Consider the following 10,369-nt stretch of genomic DNA (forward strand, 5'->3'; position numbering starts at 1 on the left):
CTGGAAAATTTTTGATGTATGGTTTGTAAACACTCTGGAGTTTACTTTGGGGATTGTCTGAAATGAAAAGAAATATCACTTATGTACCTGATGGTGGGGAAAATTCAGCCAAAGATTAGAAAACAGGAGAAAGAAAAAGAAAGAATGGATTTAAGAGAGAAATAGAACAAGGCTATGCATACATAAATCAGTTTTTTTTTACCACTTTTGCATTTCATCCTTTATAGACCAAATTTAGGAGACAGTTCAATAGAAAATCTTAACTGATTAGAAAATCAACAGTAGAAACAATAGGAAGAATCCATTAAAGACCATAGTGATAGTCTCTTGAAAGCACATAATTTGACACCACACACCACAGGCTAATAGGAGAAAATATAAATGAAACAACAAAGAGCCTGTTTGTTGTAGGAGTTTATATAGCAAGATAGTGTTGTTTACTAACTCCTCATGGTTCCACTCTATTGACCTCTTATACTCTGCCTCAGTCATTTGTCTTGCTGTTTCTCTGTTCCTCCTCTATTTTCCTCTCTGTCTCTCTGTTTCTTTGTGTCTCTGTTTCTCTGTCTTTCTCGTTCTGTTTCTCTGTCTCTGTTCCTCTCTAACACATGGAGACACACAGACACATACTCATACAAATTATTACCAATACAATTAATTATCAACTTCTTGAAGCCACTGTTGGGAGAATGTTTTATCTGTAATTTTTTTAAATAAAAAGAAATCAATGAGGTTATATAAAAATGTATTAATGCCCTTATCATAGATTGTTCTCTAAACAAAACCTTTGAAATGTTTAGCCATTCATTTTAAATTAACATAATTTCAATTGTTGATTATGCACATGATAGAAATATGAGGTTCTTCATCATGCTAATCATTTTTTCATTAGATTTTATCAGGAACTTTGTGTTTATGTCAGAAAGAAGAGTTTTGATGATAAACTTTAGTAATATATAACACTCTAGACTTCAAGGGATCATAGCAAGTTTTTACTTTTTTGTCAAATCTTTTGACAACTTAATGTATGTTAGGCAACAAAATATCACCTCTCTCAAAGTACAATGAGCTTTTTCCTTTTTTTTCTAATCAAACTATTACCAGAAAAGGCATAAAATACTTCAAATGTTTGTCCTGCTTGGAGTCAGAGAACTAACAAAGAAAGGTAGGCACACAAGGGGCAGTTTAGGCAGAAGAGTTGATACTCTTGTAAATGCAATATTTAAGTATTTCTTAGTACTGATAACTAGCAAAGCAAACAAACAACAACAAAAGTTTTTGTCTTGGTTCTCAAGAATTTGAAAACCTAGTAAAAGGTTAGGGACAATTTATAAATACTTATGTAGGAAAGTAAACTATGCTCAAAAATGAAAAAAAATTACAAAAATAGCAACAAAAAACACTGGTACCAGTGTTTCATACCAGTAAACTGAAATACTAAGGAGGCTGAGATCTGGAGGATGGTAGTTCAAAGCCACCATGGGCAGAAAAGTCTGCTGGAATCCATCTCCAACATTATTAAGAGAAAGTAAAGCAGGAGCTCAAATAATACAGTAGAAATTGAACAAGCAACTCAAGAGGGCACCAAGACCTGTGTTCAAGCTGTAGTACCTTACTATCAAAAGAAATAGAAAATGGCTCCAATTGTAGACATAAAGTGTAAATGAGAAGATGAGCTTCATTTCATAGGTAGTGACTGTGAGAATAGAGGCAAATGAAAATTTTGGTTTTAGTCAGTATAAGAAACCCTTGGGCATTACTTGGAAGTTCAGCTGATAGAAATCATTGCTACATAATAGACAAATGATAATAAGGAAAACAGAAGAAGTTGAAAACTCCTACCGAAGATTTGATCATGGGCAAGACACCCAGGAAAAGTATAACTTTTAACTTTTAAAAAATGCCTTCCTATTTCTCTTCAGGGTTTTTCCTTGCTTTTTTCTTCTGATATTCCTAAGTTACATCTTTTATCCAATATCCACAACATTCTCTATGGTTACATAGACTAATTATCTCTGTTATGTCAGATGCAAATATTCACAGTTGTCTTGACAACCCTTAAAGATGCATCTTTAGTTTGAATGCCTGAAACTCCATCGTAAGTTTCAACTAACAAATGACTTTCAAATATGCCCCCAAGTGACAAAAACTGAAATATTTCCATGTTCAATCCCTTCAGTAAATGATAAGGTTAACTGATTTACTGCATGATACTAACACTTTCTGGTAGGAAATCAATTACCTTATTATATACATTGTTTGGGAAATCAATTCAATACACAACTATCCCACCATGATTCATAAGAGATTAACTTCTATATTTTGTAATCCTCTTCTCATAGGGAATAAAAATCAGTGGTTCAAAGGAGGTTATGCTTAGGAGGGGATCATAAAGGCTCAATAGCTATGTGCATATAAAAATGATGCTTAGCTGGGGACCAGTGAGTCACGTCTGTAAGTTTAACTATTCAGGAGACTGAGACCTGAGAATCACTATTCAAAGTCAGACTGGCCATGAAGGTCTATGAGACTCTTATCTCCAATTAACCTCCAGAAAACTAGAATTATCACTGTGGCTAAAGTGATGGAGCACTAGCCTTGAGCTGAAGAGCTCGCGGACAGCACTCAGGCCCAGAGTTCAAGCCTCATGACTGACAAAAAGAAAGAAAAGATTATATTGAAATGTGCTTCAAGAAATGGAAACAAGAGGTTGTTACTTTGCTTTTTGTTTTTATTTTTTTCTCCTTTGTTGCAGCTTTTTTAATTTCTGCACCTTTTTTTCTTGTAATTAATAAAAAGGTTACATGATATTTGCCAGATAGAAGGTGCATTAATTCACATACATTGATACCCTTTCACATGTCTTGGTACCCATTACCCTCCCCCCCACCTCCCCCCCCATCTTGGTTTCCCAATTCCCTATCAAATTTCAAATAACCAAAGACAAATAAATTCAATATATCAGATAACAAAGTGAGATACTATAACAATATGAGATATCCAAGGGACAGCAAAGGAGATGAGAGATAACATAGTACATTAAGGACAATAATCATTCATTACATGGCTTTTGTTTCAATATCCTGGAGGTCATTTCAATTAGCTTCATACTATATGGCCTTATGTATCAAGGTTTTGCTCTATTGTAGATCTCTGCTAGTAGAGCCCAAGGTTTCTACTGATTATGACAAATGAGGGAAACCATTGAGCCTAAGTTCCTTTGAGTCTGGCTTACTTCAGATTCAGAAACACTGACATTATTCCCTGCATGCTCTCAGACCACAAAGGCATCAAATTGGAACTGAACACACATCTCCACCAACAAAAACCCTGTAACTCATGGAGACTGAACAACACATTGTTGAATCACCAATGGGTCATCGAAGGGATCAGAACAGAAATCCAACAATTTATGAAATTTAACAATAAGGAGCACACAAAATACCAACTCCTTTGGGAAACAGCAAAGGCTGTACTCAGAGGAAAATTTATAGCGCTGAGTGCCTACAACAACAAGTTGGAAAAATTGCAAACCAACAAATTAATGTCTCACCTTAAGCTCCTGGAAAAAGAGCAACAAACCAACCCTAATCCCAGTAGAAGAAAGCAAATTATTAAAATCAAAGCAGAATTAAATGATTTGGAATCCAAAAAAACTATAGAAAGACTCAACAAAACAAGGAGTTGGTTCTTTGAAAGAATTAACAAAATTGACAAACCCTTAGGAAATCTTACCAAAAAAAGAAGAGAGCATACAAAAATAAACAAAATCGCAGATGAAAATGGTAATATCACGACAGAAATTACCAAGATCCAGAATGTCATGAAGGAATACTTCTCAAACCTTTATGCCAACAAATTTGAGAATCTAGATGAAATGGATGAATTCCTAGCCAATATTAACATACCCACCCTGAACCAAGAAGAGCTAACCCAACTCAACAGGCCTATTTCATGCTCTGAAATAGAAATGGCAATAAGAGAACTTCCACCTAAGAAAAGCCCAGGGCCAGATGGATTCACAGCTGAATTCTAATTTCTGCACCTTTTGCCTTGTATGTAAGTTTATCTGTTTTGGGAAGGAAAAGCAAAACACAAAAATGGTAGAGAAATAGTGTAGAAATGCAGCAGTGATACTCACTAGACACTATGCCAAAAATAAACTGCATACCTTGAGGAAGAGAAGTTTCAGGAAGGAAATAACTGACAGGAAGTGAGAGAAGTTGTGATACCGTTCAAAAAATGCACTCATTACCCAATGTATAGAACATCTCTGTACAAAACAAAACAAACAAACAAAAAGAATGGTCCTACTAACCTGTGGCTCATGCTCTAGACAGTAGCCTACAAAGAAAGAACTTAGCAAGGAGAGAAAATTCTGACCTAGACCGGCTAGATAACATCTCAGATAATGGAGCTTGCCATATGAAGAGGGTATTTATTAAATGACAATATTTGTAGTACAAGAAGTCAGGCAGTAGGAGGATACTACTTGTACAGATAAAGCAGATCGAACAATTCCTAAAGCTGAATATGTGTCCCTATATCTAGCATAATATCAAAAATTAAGCAGACACGTGAGAGTGCAGACCTTTTCATTCTGTAAAATTATAATAGAACTTTCTGTCTTTGCAAGCATACCACCCTAAGAACAAAGGATAGGAAAAATAAATGCTAGATAAGAAATAAGAAGGAATTAAAATATGAATTAGTATGAAAAGCAAAAGGTACTATAAGTGTAAGGGAAAATTTTAGAGACATGTCTCCTCTACTATTTGTAAAACAGAAAAACAATTAAAAATGAACTATAACTCCAAGTAGATGAGCCTAATGCACTGAGACAGACCAAACTTTCATTAATGCTAATGCAAATTTAGTGGAGTTGTTGTGGACATCCAGTGGCTATATTTGCTTTTAGAAGTTGAGAGTACAGACAGAATAATTAATATTTCTCATGGATGAAGTAATAATTAAATATAGTGTTCTTCATGATATTTAAGATTAAATTCCATGGCCAGAATATACTAACAAGCACCAATACTCTAAAAATAACACTTTTGTTTGATGAGGTATAAATATGTAGATCACTGCTTTATAGATCATTTTCTGTATGTTCCTAAACAAATAATGTGGGATTGTTAATCGTGAAACAAACTGATTTACTTCTGCAAGTTCTTTCTCAATGTTTTATTTTCAATGGTAAATTTTAGAGCTAACTGGATGACTCCTATATTACAATATCTTTGCTTTCTTATCTAAATGGTATAATCAATCATTACCTCTTTCAGCTTAAATGATCACCAAGTTTTGTAGGGTAAAATTTTTATGACATATATGCACATTTATTCCTAACTTATTTGGAATATTGTCCATAACTATGATTGACAACCATTCTATCAAGTTTTTTCTACATAAACCCACACATATACACACATATGCACATACATGTCAGAACATTTTCATTTCCATTTTATATTTTTTTTGTGGGTTATGGGGCTTGAACTCTGGGTCTAGGTTCTGTCCCTGAATTCTTCAGCTCAAGACTACTGACCTACCCCTTGAGCCTCAGCCCCACTTCCCGTTTTTCTAGAGGTCAATTGGAGATAAGAGTCTCAGGTTTTTAGTCCCCTGGCTGGCTTTAAACCTCGATCCTCAGATCTCAGCCTCCTGAGTAGCCAGTATTACAGTTATGAGCCACCACACCTGGCCAGCATTCCATTTTCATTAATATTACTCATATCATTCCTTGTTAACTTTGATAACATTAAATCTATTAAAAGCTTTACATTTTCTGAATTTAATAGATTTTTATCCTGTTGGATTTTCATTCCATTGGTATAGGCACATTTCTGAATTTTGCCTGTTGCTGCACATGAAAAATGATAATTGGCCAGGAGTGTGGCCTAGTAGTAGAGTGCCTGGCTAGAATGCATGAAGCTCTGGGTTCAATTCCTCAAATCACATGAACAAAAAACCAAAAGTGGTACTGAGGCTCAAGTGGTAGAATGCTAGTAGCCTTGAGAAAGTTCAAGGACAGTCCTCATGTTTGCCAGTCCCAGGACTGGCAAAAACAAATCATAGTATAATATTATTTTTTCTCTTGAGCCTCAGGTTACTCACCTATGAAAGAAGGTTATGGTTCTAGATGATTTGTAGGGTCTCTTCACACTTAATATTGGTTATTTTTTATTGCTTCGTGAGGACATACCATGCTCTAATACCAAAGTTTCATATTTACTCAATTTTCCTGAGACATTGTAACATAATTTGAGTGTTAATATTGCATGTTGAGGTAACATGAGAAAATGACACATGTCTGTATTCTGTAACATGTACATAAAATATGTGATGATTAGATACTGTAACTCCTTTTTATCATAAGAATCTCTTATTTTTGCACATATTGAAAGAAATACAGGCAAGGAAAATAGGAGATTGGAAACAGCAGAAGCAAAATCTTTGTGTGCTTTGGTCTAACCACATAATTTATAGACATGTAATACTTATATTTTCTTAAATTTATAGCTTTTATTGGTTGAAGAGAAAATTGTGTAACTGTGCTGTCATCTCTTACCCCAGTGAAAGATTTGCATTGCAAATAGAGTGGTGTGAGCTGGTGGGTACTTGATGTACTTGTGTATTTTCTTTTTGCACCATTTTTGAGTAGCTGATTAATACCACTTGAAATGTCATTACTCACAGTTGAAAATGATGTTTCGACTATAAGGTTATTCAGAATTTTGCCTAGAATTTCAATGAGGAAAATCTAACTCAACACCTTATTTTCAGTCAATATTACAGAAATTTTTAGAGCCCCTGGAGTCTTTATTGAATATCTGATTTTCATCATTTTTTATCCCCTTTTGATTCTTCAAAGTAATACACTTTTCATTTAATATAGAGATCAAACTTTTATTCTATGTGTGTGTGTGTGTGTGTGTGTGTGTGTGTGTGTGTGTGTGTGTGTGCTGGGACAGAGTCCTGCTGAGAATAGTTTCAAACTTGCTATGTAACATAGGTTGGTCTTGAACTAACAATCCTGCCTTGGCTCCATACGAACAGAAATTGTAAGCATGCAGCAGCATGCATACATGATCCTAGTTTTAAACAAAGAAATGCACAGTTCTATTTTACAATGATCACTTTCCTAGAATATAGAATAAGTTGAGAATGAGAGAGACAGAATTAAGAGTACAGACGAAATAGGGGTACAGAGGGAGAGAGAGGTCAATACTGGAGGTCAGATGGTAGTTATTTAAATAAAGGAAAATGAAGAGATAATAATACAGAAACAATATGTATATATTATATATATATATGTATTTTTTTGTCAGTCATGGGGCTTGAACTCTGGGTTTGACCATTGTCCCTGAGCTCTTCAGCTCAAGGCTACCACTCTACCCTTGAGCCATAACACCACTTCTCAGTTTCTAGAGGTCAATTGAGATAAGTGTCTCTGAGTCTTCAGTGCCTGGGCTGACTTTGACCACGATCCTCAGATCTCAGCCTTCTTAGTAGCTAGGATTACAGGGAGGAGCCACTGTGCCCAGCCATGATTTCCTTTAAACTGTAAAAGGGCTCAAGATGTAACTCTGTCTGAATTTGAGTGAAAGAGAGACAGAGAAGAAGAGGAAGAGAAAGGCAAGGAGGAGAAGGAAGAGGAGGAGGAAGAAGAAGGGGAGAAGGAAGAGGAGAGAGATGAGGAGGAGAGGAGGTAGGAGAGGAGAAGAGGAAGAAGAGGAAAGGGACAAAAAGAGAGGGAGGGAAGGAAAGTGAATAAGAATTCAAAGTGAAAAGTTGTCTGCTTATATATGAAGAAAAATTATACATAACTCTAGAAATCTGTAGATTCTTAGATATTATTATAAATGATATTGGGATAAATTATATTTGTATAGGCAATATAAATTCATACTGCTGCTCCAAATTATGATTATTAGAATAAACTGTCCTAGCTAGTCCACTAGTGGCATTTTATTTGCTTGTTTTGCTCTGTGAAAATTCAAGTCATGCTCAATAATTCCTTGCAAGTAATAGGATTCTGATTAAAAGGCTCTATTGAACTGTGACTTATCTGTGTACTTAAAATTTGCAAATGCTAATGAATTTACATGTTTTCTTACATGCATGGCAGACATTACTTGCTCCCACCTGATTTCTAGAAGAAACAGTCTAGATCCTATTACTGTCCTCCAGTACAGATTACTTAGCCAGAAGTGTTCACCTCTGACAGTCAGACATAAATTCCAAACTGAAGCCACACCCATCAAGATCTGACTCAAAAGTTACCTCTGCTTCTGAGCACCAGATTTGCTTCTTCTGAGAAGCACCAATCTACAGCCAGGAAGAGATCTCCCTGAAGCCAGTGGAATCAGTATTTTATAAAACTGAAAACGTTTTGTCTGACTTGCAGAGACAACAGAAAGATAAAGGCAGCTCTGGGTAGAAAAGATACGAGGTCATCATTAGAGTAGGGTTTCCTCAAGTTATTTGAAAATGTGCAATACTATTTTTTAAAGTGAATCAGAGAATCTTAACAGCATTTCTGGAGACGTCAGTGCTTTGGTGAATTACTTGTCAGCTCAGTTTATTGGAACAGAGACAATGAGGTCATGTTGCAGGGTCCTGCGTGAATCATTTTCTTTGGCTCTGTGCCAACAACATAGATTTCACCCTTAGCTCATATCAGTATGATGTAGCCTGTGCTGTCTTTTACAAAGGAAGTTAGGTGAGAGTTTCGATGAAGCAGTGCAAATCTATCATTGTCCACTGAAAAGCCAGGTCAAGGTACAGGTCCTTATTGATGGAGTGTGGAGAGGTTGAGTACATTCATTTCAGGAGAGAAATAACAACATTACTTACAGGGTTGAAGATTTATCAATTGTCAGTTTTACTGCACTGTTCTTTTTTTCTTAATGCCATTTTCTTTCATAATTCATTAGTTAAAAGTGGGCAAAAGTTCAATTATGCTGATAAGAATGTCATGGCCTCCTTAACCTCCCTCATCTAAAGCCTGACGTCCCAATGACCCACCAAAAGAAACTAATTCTCATATATAACCTGTATAGATACTTCAAAATAATTGTAGCAAGACTGCCGTAACTGTGCTTGTCCTGAATATAACTACATTCTAACAGAATACAAATACAGTATATGAAAACATTCCGGAAAAATAGTATTTTTCATTGCAATTATAAAAACATATTTTATTTCCATTATTATTTCACTGTGTACCTCCCTTCTAATCCAATGATTAGGTTTCTTGAAGTTGTTATTCATATTTCTTTTGCAGTCTTTCAAAAGTGGCTTAGTAGGAATTAAGAATTTCATTTTAATTGATAAATAATACTATATATGACTAGGGTTCAATATCACATTTCTCCATATGATTACATTGCAAAATACTTAGCTCCCTAGCTAACATGCTTGATGTGTGTACATAAAACATCTCATCTTTTACCAATTTAAAGTTATTTAGCTCATTTTTATTTATTAGAGTCAATAGCAATTAAATAATTATTTATGTGTATGCAACAAATTGGCAAAGCTTATTTCTCTTGCCAAAGTGAAAGTTTGCTTTGGCAAATATTTCTTTCTCTATCCTCCAGGCCTTATAGGCTAGCCATTATTCGACTCTTCCATAAGGTCAACATTTCTAGATTCCAATAATTGGTAAGATCATATGGTACTTTTCTGTTCTTTTTTCCATTTGGGTTTTTCATCAAATTTAAATTTTATTTTAAAGGTGATATACAGAGGGGTTATACTTACATAATTCAGGAAATGAGTATATTTCTTTTCGAGCAATGCCATCTCCTCCACCAAGTACATCTGTGCTGTTTCAAATGGCAATAATTATTCCCAATGTAAGACCAAAGAATACGCCATTGTGTGTACTTTTCTTATTCAACTGGTGACTTCATCCATGTATATTCATTTCATGTGTCAGCTAAATATTTAAACACAACTTCGGTTTAGTATTCGTTAGCAAATCAAGTGAAAAGCAGCTACTTTGTTTTAATCCACATGTCATAATTCCTGAAGTTCTGTCATGTGTATGATTATTAAACACGGGTCTACTTCCATTGTTGTAGAGATAAGATAATGACAAGAGTGCCGCAAAGTTCACAGGTCATACTTTAAATTAACCAAAATAATAATTTAATCTAGTTGAATAAAAAGTGTTATTAGCAATTTTAATTAAGAAAAGCAAGACTCTATCAGGAGTATTTTTCTTAGTCTCCTGATATGAAGAATTGACAATCAGTCATTCATGACATCTGAACTTGTCTTCAAAACCTGGGAAATATGAGTTCACAAAACAAATCTCTTCAAAGTGTAAAAGATTGAAATTCACATTTCTGTGCAC

At 34.9% G+C, this 10,369-nt stretch overlaps 1 long non-coding RNA gene across 1 annotated transcript in view; it reads right to left on the minus strand.

Moving 5' to 3' along the window:
* Positions 1–9,943, minus strand: part of LOC150056904 (uncharacterized) — a 33,048-nt gene extending 23,105 nt beyond the window's left edge. The window contains exon 1 of the long non-coding RNA XR_016537017.1: positions 9,772–9,943. This is a non-coding gene — a long non-coding RNA (uncharacterized LOC150056904). The remainder of the gene's footprint in view (positions 1–9,771) is intronic.
* Between the last annotated feature and the right edge of the window lie 426 nt (positions 9,944–10,369).

The sequence above is a fragment of the Megascapheus bottae genome, chromosome 11 (assembly GCF_031878675.1).
Source record: "Megascapheus bottae isolate mThoBot1 chromosome 11, mThoBot2.hap1, whole genome shotgun sequence".
In the NCBI taxonomy this organism is placed as follows: domain Eukaryota; kingdom Metazoa; phylum Chordata; class Mammalia; order Rodentia; family Geomyidae; genus Megascapheus; species Megascapheus bottae.